Source organism: Hakea prostrata, chromosome 4 (genome assembly GCF_041222555.1).
Source record: "Hakea prostrata isolate BN-2017 chromosome 4, UWA_Hpros_2, whole genome shotgun sequence".
Taxonomy (NCBI): Eukaryota; Viridiplantae; Streptophyta; class Magnoliopsida; order Proteales; family Proteaceae; genus Hakea; species Hakea prostrata.
In genome coordinates, this window is record NC_142603.1 from 29,812,466 (window position 1) to 29,823,127 (window position 10,662).

Below are 10,662 nucleotides of genomic sequence, written 5' to 3' on the forward strand. Positions count from 1 at the left end.
TAATAAGAAAGTTTCAATACAAAAGTAAGTCACAATTCTACACAAGCCCAAGGATTTTACATGAGAAATAAAAATATCCTTGGCTATAGGTTTGGTAAGAGGGTTAGCTACCATCTGATTAGTAGATATGTGCTTAAGTACAACTTTTTTCCTTGATATAATGTCTCTAACAAAGTGATATCTCAACTATATATGTTTTGTCTTCCCATGATACTTGGGGTCCTTGACATAGCTAAGAATTGCCGTACTATCACAGTAGACAATGGCAACCTCTTTGGATGTCATCACAATTCCAGTATGTCGAAGGAATCTCCTCAACCAAACAGCCTCTTGAACCGCAGTTGAGTATGCCACATACTCTGCTTTCATGGTGATTCGTTCCCGACTGGTGCACCAAAAAAAAAAAAAAAGAAAGAAAGACGGCAAATGCGGTTCTCATCTCTCTCATTGTTGAAGAAGAAGACCACATCTCTCTCTCTCTCTCTCTCTCTCTCTCTCTCTCTCTCTCTCTCTCCCTCCCTATGTTTCATCTTTATTTTTCTTATGAACTTTGTGATAATGAATAGCTAGTTCCTTTTCTTTGGGATGTAGATGAACCATGCTTATTTCATTAATTTGATTGTTCTATCTCTTCTAGTTGATTGTGTTTGAGTCTGGCCAAAGATGTTCTATAGCTCAGCGAACCAAGCATGCCAAGCTTCCGCGAAGGACGATAGTCTCATAAAGATAGGGCATACCTAGGAAGACCATCCCTAATTTACTTTGAAGTGTAGAGTTATATCGATTAGGGAAAAGCATTGGGGATTCGAAATCCCAAAGATCTTCACATATTCATAGTTTAAGTTTTTGCATTAATTAATAGATTTAGTTTAAATTTAGTTTTGTTGAATTCAATCTTAGTGACTTAGCCTTTTAGTTCCCCATAGTTCGCCCCGTACTTTCTGCTTGCTAGATTAGTATAGGATTTTATTTTTGATTGGTTAGTGACACGATCAAATTTTGGCGCCGTTGCCGGGGAACCAAAGCACAGTTGCTAGGATTGATTTTTGTCAATTAGGCATAATTTTTGGGCGTGGACAAACCGAGAAAACCGGACAACGAAAAACCCGGGGAACCGATCAGAAACAGGAACAAAAGACGAGGGGTAATGTGAACCAAAGATCAAAAGCTACTTGCACTCCAAACCGCGACAAATAGTTTTTAGCGTTCTCCACACCAAACATCTAATTTTTTAACCCAAGATTTAAATCTAGTTGAAACTGGTTTTGAAATCCCTTCTGTACCAACGCCCTAAAGTAATTTTAGTGTTTTTAATTTTTTATTTTTCTTTGCTTGTTTAACTAATCTCTTTTTCTTTTGTTTTGTAGGTAACTGCAAGAGTAGCGATTCGATAATTAGTTTAGGTTGTTATCTTTTATTTCTTAGATATAATTGTATTTAGGACTTTTCAATTGTAATATTTGCATTAGATTGGGTTGTTTAGGTTAATTTTTAAATATCCCCATCCCTCAGATCCCACATGTGTAACTTTTGTTCGAAAGATCACGTGGATTGCGCTTTAGGTACGTCATAAACTCTCCCTTTTTCTATAGTTATTTTCTTTTAATTTTACTTATTTAGCTTATTCTTTTGTGGGTATGCATGGTCATCGGTCCCTAAACCCTGAGTTGACTCCACTTGACTTAAGAGTTAGAAGAGATTTTGGCCAACCTTTGAAGGCAAAGAACCATGGCAAACTATGAGCCTCCAATGAGGCCCTTGAGTGAGCATTTCATTCCTACGATATATACTCCGGTTTCTTGTATTAAGTTGCCTGACATAGAGGCGGCTCAATATGATATCAAATCTAGTGTGATTCAAATGCTACCATCTTTTTATGGACTTGCCAATGAAAAGCCTTATAAGCACTTAGATGAGTTTTTAGAGGTGTCATCCACAATTAAAAATCAAAACCTCTCAATTGATGTTTTAAGGTTACATCTTTTCCCATTCTCCCTTAAAGATAAAGTAGGCATTGGCTTCATTTTTTGGACAATGTTAAAATTTCCACTTGGGTAGAAATGCAACAGGAGTTCCTTAAAAAGTTCTTCCCCATTGGCCGTACCAATAGCATTAGGAGAGCGATAATGAGTTTCTCCCAACAAGAAGGAGAACAATTTCATGAGGCTTGGGAAAGACTAAAAGAATTACTTAGAAAGTGCCCCCACCATGCTATTCCTAAATGGCAATTGGTTCAATGCTTTTATGATGGCCTTAGAGACCGACATAGGCAAATGGTTGATTCTTCTTGTGGTGGGACTTTCATGCACAAGAATGAGAATGAAGCATGTGAACTTTTTGAGACCCTTAGTGAAAGCTCCCAACACCATGCTTCAGTAGCTAGGACTGAGATTCCATCCATTCGGCGACCAAAGAGGAGCGGTTTCTATGAGATCAATCCTACCGTTGAGATGAGTGCTAAGGTTGACTTGCTATCTAAGAAATTGGATTATCTCTTGTCATTAGGACAACAAACCCCATCTCCACTTCCTACAAGTTCCTCTCCAACTAATCAGATTGAAGCATGTGCTTTATGTTCTAGCCTATCCCATCATGTCACTAATTGCTATTTGGCTACACAATACCCTGAGTTTATTAAGGAGCATACACATTTGGCCCAAGGAGTCTCTAAATTGGGCAATGATCCATATTCCAACACCTACAACCCAGGATGATGAAACCACCCCAATTTTTCATGGCGAAACTCAATGCCCAATCCCTCTAATCAAATACCTTATATGCCACCTCCATTTAATATGCACCAAAATGCCTATAGGAATGAGCAACCATCATCTCCACAACCCTCACATAATTCATCATTTGAGGATAAGGTACTAAAAGCACTTAGGCCGTGCGGTGGGGTGGGAAAGGGGGGAAAAAAACAGGGGCCCACAGGGGGGGAGGGGAAGAAAAGGAAAGGAAGGGGGGAAAAGGCGGGGGCCCACTACCCCAACCCCACAACCCACCAAAAGTGGGGTTAAACAGGGGGGGGCGCCCCGCGCAAGGTGTCAAGGACCGCCCCCCCCCCGCCAACACCACCATTTAGGTTTAAGGAAAGAGAATTTCCTCGTTCCCCCCCCCCGCAAACAAACGCAGCCTTAGTGGATTAGAGCAAAACATTCAATTGTTGCATTCCCATTCTCAATCCATTAACAAATTGAAAACCCAACTTGGTCAACTAGCTGATGCCATCAGTAGGAGGGAGGTTGGTCAGTTACCTAGTCAACCAATAGGTAACCCTAATCATCAAATTGGGTCTAGGAAAGAACAAGTCCAAGCAGTCTCTATTGTGACACACAATGGAAAGGAATATTATGCATCTTTGCCTACTCCTAAGCCATTGCCCATTTGATCTTGAGAGTCGAGAAGAGGTTGATTTGACCCATGAGACTGGCGATGATGCACACAAGCCTAGTAAAGAAACATCACCTGTGAGTATTCCCCATCAATTTCCTCGTAAGGGGTTGCACATTCTGATTGTAGAGGGTCCTACTCCTAAATCTTACACTCCCAAAGCCCCCTTCCCTGAAGCTCTTGAGTCCTCAATTCAAGATTCTAGAAAGAATGCTAAGATGCAGGAGATGATTGATTTATTCCAACAAGTTCGTATCAATCTCCCACTATTAGATGCTATCAAGAAAGTCCTAGCTTATGCTAAGTTTCTAAAAGATTTGTATACCCAAAAGCGTAAGTTGAAGACTCAAACATCTAAAACTGTGCACCTAACTGAACAAGTCAACTCGGTAATTTCCAACCAACTGCCCCCTAAACTTAAAGATCCAGGTACACCTTTAATTTCAAGTGTCATTGGAGATTTATCCATAAGTAAAGCATTGCTTGATTTGGGAGCTAGTGTGAATATTTTACCCGGTTCAGTTAATGATAGGTTTGGTCTAGGAGATTAGATTTGAAATCCACTGATGTGATTCTACAATTGGCAAACCACTCAATCAAACAACCCCGTGGGCTACTTGAAAACGTTTTGGTAAAGGTTGAGGATCTATATTTTCCTGTTGATTTTTTTATCCTATATATGGACAATACAACTACCAATAAATTACCAACAGTCATTCTTGGACTGCTCTTTTTAGCCACTGTGAATGCTTGCATGAATTGTAGATCGGGTGTCATGGACATATCATTTGGCAATAAGAAACTTAGAGTCAACATCTTCAATGCATCCTTAAGCTCAAATAGGGATGAAGAGTGCTTTGCGATTAACTTTATTGATGAGGTGGTAGCTGATTATACTCCAAACATGCTTATTGATGATCCCCTACAACATTACTTGCCATTTGGGGAATCTAACCTAAATATTGAGGAAGTCAACACATTGTTGGACTCTTCCACTTCTTTGGAGCAATCACCATTCACAATTGGATTTGAGCTTCCACCTCCATTGGCTACATCTCACTGAGTCTCGCTGAAGACTCTAAACTTAGCGCTTTATGGGAGGCAACCCATTTGTTTAGATGTTATTTCTTGTTCTTTTTCTTGTTCTTTTCTTTGTTTGTTGTTAGGTTTTACTGTTGCATGCTCTATCATGATTTCAAACATCGGGTACACTCTTTCCTCTATTTGCTTCTATCATTTTTTTTATATATCTTGCATGCATTGAGGTCATTGCATAACTTAAGTGTGGTGGGGGGGTGTCAACTCAAGTAAGACTTGTTGGTAGTTGGTAGAGCATTGTCACAAAGATAAAAAGTGCTCAATTTTTTTTTCGGCTTTGGTAAGATAAATGTTTTAATTCCTTGCTTAGATACAAAAAGAGAGTTTAAGTGTTTTAGAAATCCCATCTGATGTAATGAGCACCCTCTTGAGAGAATAGTAATGGGTTTTACATTTTGAGAGTGAGGTTGAATTGGAAAATGGGAACTCCAGGTAGTCCAAAAGGTTTGACCATCTAGTTGTCTTGTATTGCCTTGTGCTTATGGTGACAAGTTGAGACCGATTTTAGACTATTTAAATGTGAAGTGAATTGAAGTATAATGTGAAAAAAAAAATCTGTTGAAGTTTAAAGTTTAGACCTCCTTCTTAGTAACCGGGTCTTGGTGTCACCAACATCGTGCCTCGCGTCAAACAATTGGGGTGTCTTTGGTCCAGTCTTGGCCTGTAGCCTAGTTGACTTGAGTAAGTAAGTTCGAGGGGTATCCTACACCTAGTCCCTTAAGGCCATCTGGCTTGAGAGCGGTTGACCCAACACTCGTTACATAGGCCATCTAGAAAGCTTAAGAGGCAAGGCATTGCACGGACTAGAACTGTGAGCATTAAAGAAAGAAGTGACTTAATGTGCTTATAAAGGTGAAATGTCTAAGAAGGTCAATATTGCTTAGATCTTGGGTTCTTGGTATTATTTGGTACCTAGTTTAGTCTTATCTGAGGGTGAACTGGTAGAATGAAGATAAGAGGAGACTTCTCGATTGAACTGTTTGCCTAGAGCTAGACTCAAGAGAGGGTGCAAAGAGCTTAAGTGTGGGGGTGCCTATATTCCCTTCAATCTTTAGTGGAGTATATTTGTCTTGGAATCTATCTTTTTACTCTTACTATTGCCAGAATAATTAGAAGAGCACTTAAGAATTTTGTGTGTATATTCTCTGCAAACACTCACGAGACACAACTCGTCCACTAGGGTAACCTAGGGGTTTAAAGGCTACTTGCACATGCTAAGTGCAACCGTGATTCCTATGAAAGTGAGTTAGGTTTTTTTTTCTTTATTTTTTGTATTACTTTTATTGTTTTGATTTGCTCGAGGACTAGCAAACACTCAAGTGTGGGGGTATTTGATAAGCATGCATTTACCATTATTTATTTAATTTAATTCCCCATACTTATTTAATTGAAGAGAGCTAATTGAGTATTTTTGTGTATTTTTCAGGAATAAGGTGATTTTGGATATTAGAGATAATATGGAGTAAAGTTGGCAAATATATTAGATATTGGTGGATTTTAAATCATGGCATTCAATCTTGCTGCCCAAGAAATCATGAAAAGTGAGATCTTAGCCAAATTGGAAATAGGTGGAGGTCTAAGGAACAAAATTGGTAATAAATCTAAAAATCGGGTAAACAGACCTACCTTCAGTATTTTGGGCATATCTCTCTCGTATGAGCTTGGATTGCAGTGATTCAAGATGCTATGGAACGATATTGAAAATATCTACAACTTTCCAGTTTTAAGTTTTTCCAAAATCTGAAAGAATAAAGGTCAAATCTATGGGTAAAGAGAGGAGATTCATTGTGTGCGGGAGACATAAAAGAGAAGCCAGCCACAGAGAAGGGAGGAAGACGGCGAATGCGGCTCTCATCTCTTTCATTGCTGAAGAAGAAGACCACATCTCTCTCTCTCCCCCCCTATGTTTCATCATTATTTTTCTTATGAACTTTGTGATAATGAGTAACTAGTTCCTTTTTTTGGGATGTAGATGAACCATGCTTATTTCATTAATTTGATTGTTCTATATCTTCTAGTTGATTGTGTTTGAGTTTGGCCAAAGATGTTCTATAGCTCAGCAAACTAAGCGTGCCAAGCTTCCGTGAAGGACGATAGTCTTGCGAAGATAGGGCATATCTAGGAAGACCATCCCTAATTTACTTTGAAGTGTAGAGTTATATCGGTTAGGGAAAAGCATTGGGGATTCGAAATCCCAAAGATCTCACGATCATAGTTAACGTTGCATTAATTAATAGATTTAGTTTAAATTTAGTTTCTTGAATTCAATCTAGTAACAGCCTTAGTTGCCCATAGTCGACCCCATACTTGCTGCTTGCTAGATTAGTATAGGATTTTAATTTTGATTGGTTAGTGACACGATCACATGGTCAAAAGGGATATACAAGTCTACTTCCTGTTACTCCACGAAATGACCCCACCATTTAGCAAGAAAGCAACCGAGGTTGATGCGCCACAATGCTCCAGCCTTGTCGGCACGCAAGCCAACTAACCGCAAACCAACCTTGGAACACACGCAGAGTTACCACCCGAGATATCTCAATATCCTTTGACCCCCAGGCTCTATGCTTAGGTTTGATTGGTACCGACTAACCAAACCCCGCAAACAAAATCCGACCAGACACATCAAGCGACAAAGGCACCCACACACTCGAAATGGAACCTTCCACTTGGTTCTCCCTAGAGTCTTAGGACCCATATCAAGGCTCAAATGCAAACCCCTCCACGGAGTATCAATTGGTGCGGGCATCGAATCTCGCAAGACATTGTCAATATAGGTCTCCGAGATAAACCACCGAACTCTGCCTATCGACAAACTGACACCAAGCACATAGTTGTCAGCCATGCATTCAATCAAATAGGGAGGACAACCACAATGGTTTCCAAAGCCCTGCAGCAGCCAAAGTATGTCACTACGATAGTGTCGAATGACATAATTAACATGAGACTCTGGACACAGGGTCCCAAGCATGGAAAACCCACCACATAGCTGGTGGAAGCGCACATTCCACGCTAGATGCTGCTTTAAGCCAATATGGACTCTAGCTGCACACTGTGCCAAGTCCATAGCTTCAAAGCCGAGGTGACATATAGACCTCCTCAAGTCTCCATGAAAAACGACACCACGATAAAGCCCAAGCCAACCGAGGCGAAGAGGCAAACCAACCACGGGGAAAATGCCCACAACAATGCCCCTGTTGGGGTAGCCAGCCACTAAACGAGCCTGAACTCTCAATAGACCACCGCCTCTCTTGATTTTGAGAACCCACGCCCAAGCCCGGCCCCGGCAAGTCAACCAAGTCCGGACAGATTAAATCACGACCCAACCCCCTAGCCAACCACCGAGCGACCCCACAAGAGCCGCACGCCCGACATGCTCACGAATGAAGCACCAAACGACTCTCAAGAGTACCAGAGGTCACCCTATGTTGAAAGCGACGAGGAACAGCCCACGCCACACGGCACAAGTGCAGTAGACCACCCCGAGGAGCACACACGCCCCCACCCCACAGGACCCGGATGAACCCCGCATACCAACGAACCGGAGGACAAGACCACACTGTATTCAAGAACGAGATAGAACTCCGAAAGAGATAAAAACCCAAGAATGTTGCACCAGACCAAGCACCACCCACAGCCAAGAAGACAGGCGAGGGGAAACCCAAAAAACCCCCAGGCCAACCAATGGTGAGAAAGAGAACAACGACACCCAGCGCCAAGAACCAAACGCCCCCACAACCAAGGGGGAAGGAACGATTGTGGAAGGAGGAAAGCGAAGCATCCCAATAAGAGTGGGTAGATTTGGATCATGGATCTACCTGGCGGCTTTCCAACACCCATTTGTGTGGGTCCTTGGAATAGTAAGTTGTCTAGATATTCCCTTTTCATCACACAACCCTTTGAACACATCGGAGAGATACTCTCTACCTCAATCCGTTCTAAGAGTTTTAATCCTTTTATCTAACTGATTCTCAACTAAGCTAATAAATTTCTTAAAACATTCTAGAGCTTATGACTTATGAGAAATTAGATAAATGTGACCATACCGTGTAAGTCATCTATGAATGTGATGAAATAAGCATGTCCTTTTCTAGTATGCATATTCATGGGTCCACACACATCTGAATGGATAAGTTCTAAAGGAAGAGAGGCTCTCAAAGCCTTTTTAAATGGTTTTCTAGTTGCTTTTCCTACTAGACATGACTCACAGGTTGGCAAATCAGATAATGAACGAAGGCCTAAGAGACCTTCTCTTGCCAATCTGTTCATCCTATCTAAGCCAATATGTCATAGTCTAGCATGCCATAAATTAGAATCAATACACACAGTATCTTGGCAAACAAAAGCACTATTAGAATTAAATGCATAATCAATTGTATCCAATACAATGAAACCATTATTAAGAAAACCATAACCATAAATTGTATCACCTAGATACAAAACCAAAGAATTGTTTTCAAATACAACTGTAAAAACCATGTCTCATAAATCACTCTTGTTTATGTTCCCATCCTGGTTACTTTTCTTGGACTGCTGAGGTTGAGCTTTCTCTCTTTTGCACTTGAAGCTTGCACCCTTACTAATGCTAGCTTCAGCCGCAAGTACTTCAGTTTGAGGGGCATCGGCCAACATCAGATCCTCCTCTAGCTCAAGGTGCTTGGCAGCTTGATCAAAAGATTTGACATCATCAGCACGAGCCAAGAAGATCTTCATATGCTCCCAAGTCTTTGGCAATGACTTGATGACTACGGAGACTTGCTCCTCATCAGTCTTTTGGCGCCCACATGCGCTCAACTCACTAATCATGTTAGACATGATGGTTATATGCTGCCTCATGGTGTGACCCTGGCGCATTTTATAACCGTCAAAGGTGAGTCCGAGCTGGAGGCCTCTTGTGGTAGAAGTCCTTCCGTACTGAAACTTCATAGCCTCCCACATGGACTTTGCAGTCTTACGCTTCTCAAATCGAAGCATCAAGTCATCCCTCATGGAGCTTAGGATACTAATCCTAGCTACCCGGTCCTTCCTCTTCCAAACATTGTAAAGCCCAAGGTCACTACAATACTGTGCAATGGTACCTTCCTTAGGTGAGGACATGGTCTAGTTTATGGTTTCCAACATGTTCTGTTCTTCTAGGAGATACTACACCTTTCGGTGCCAGAGGTCATAATTCCTCTTATTCAGTTTATCTCCTTTCGCGAAGTCAGCAACAATGCTCTTGATAACAGCCATTTATTCTAGAGACATTATATACTAGGATGAGTTCAACTATTCTAGCATAAAACACAACTCATGCAACAACAAATCATACTAGCATGGTCAACCTACGGGATAAGCATTTAAACCAAAAGAGATGCTAACAAACATTCAATCAAATTCTCATGCAAACCCACATAGACTTATATACTAGTTTCATTCTGTGCAATAAACATGATTGATAGACCCATAATTAAAAACAGTTTTAATAAAATAAAACATGCAATCATGTTAATGCTATGAGGTGGTTCACACATAATACTTCTACCTCATTAGCTCCCACTAGGCCCCATTAGGCCCTCAATGCCCAAACATCACACAGATTGTTGGGCCATTGGTGTTCAGTAAGTTAGAAACACATTCTAAACTAGACAGACCAATATCCAAAAAAATTCATCTCCCAGACAGACGATCGACCGTCTGCCTTTTATAACTCAGATGGATGACCGTCGCCTGCACGAAAATTCCGTCTAGGTCACTGTGATTAGTCTGACAATAGACAGACGTCCGTCTGGTCCATAGTGACCAAAAACGGCTTTCTTTTTTTTTTCACAATTTTCTTGAACGAATTTTATTCAAAAACGGAAAATCACGTTTTTTTTCACCCAAAAAATCATCCAAAAATACATGAAAAAAATTCAGCAATAAATAATAAACAAAAATAATTATCATGGATAATCAATTCATGCAAAAATTCATTAGGAAAATTCACAAGGATCCTCCCACTCCGATTTGAACCCAAAAACCCTATCAATTTTCCATGGGTTTCATATTAAACCCTGGATTTTCCGCTGGTTTCCATAAACCCTTGATCCTCCCATTGGATCCATACAATGAAACTAAACTATGGGGAGGAACAAAGAACCATGGGAACCAATTGCTCTGATGCCAATGTTGATAATACTCCATTAATTT

At 40.7% G+C, this 10,662-nt stretch overlaps 1 non-coding gene across 1 annotated transcript; it reads right to left on the reverse strand.

Moving 5' to 3' along the window:
- Positions 1–2,108: 2,108 nt before the first annotated feature.
- Positions 2,109–2,215, reverse strand: LOC149018660 (small nucleolar RNA R71). The gene has a single exon (XR_016173245.1). It is a non-coding gene; the product is annotated as a small nucleolar RNA R71 (small nucleolar RNA).
- Positions 2,216–10,662: the final 8,447 nt, after the last annotated feature.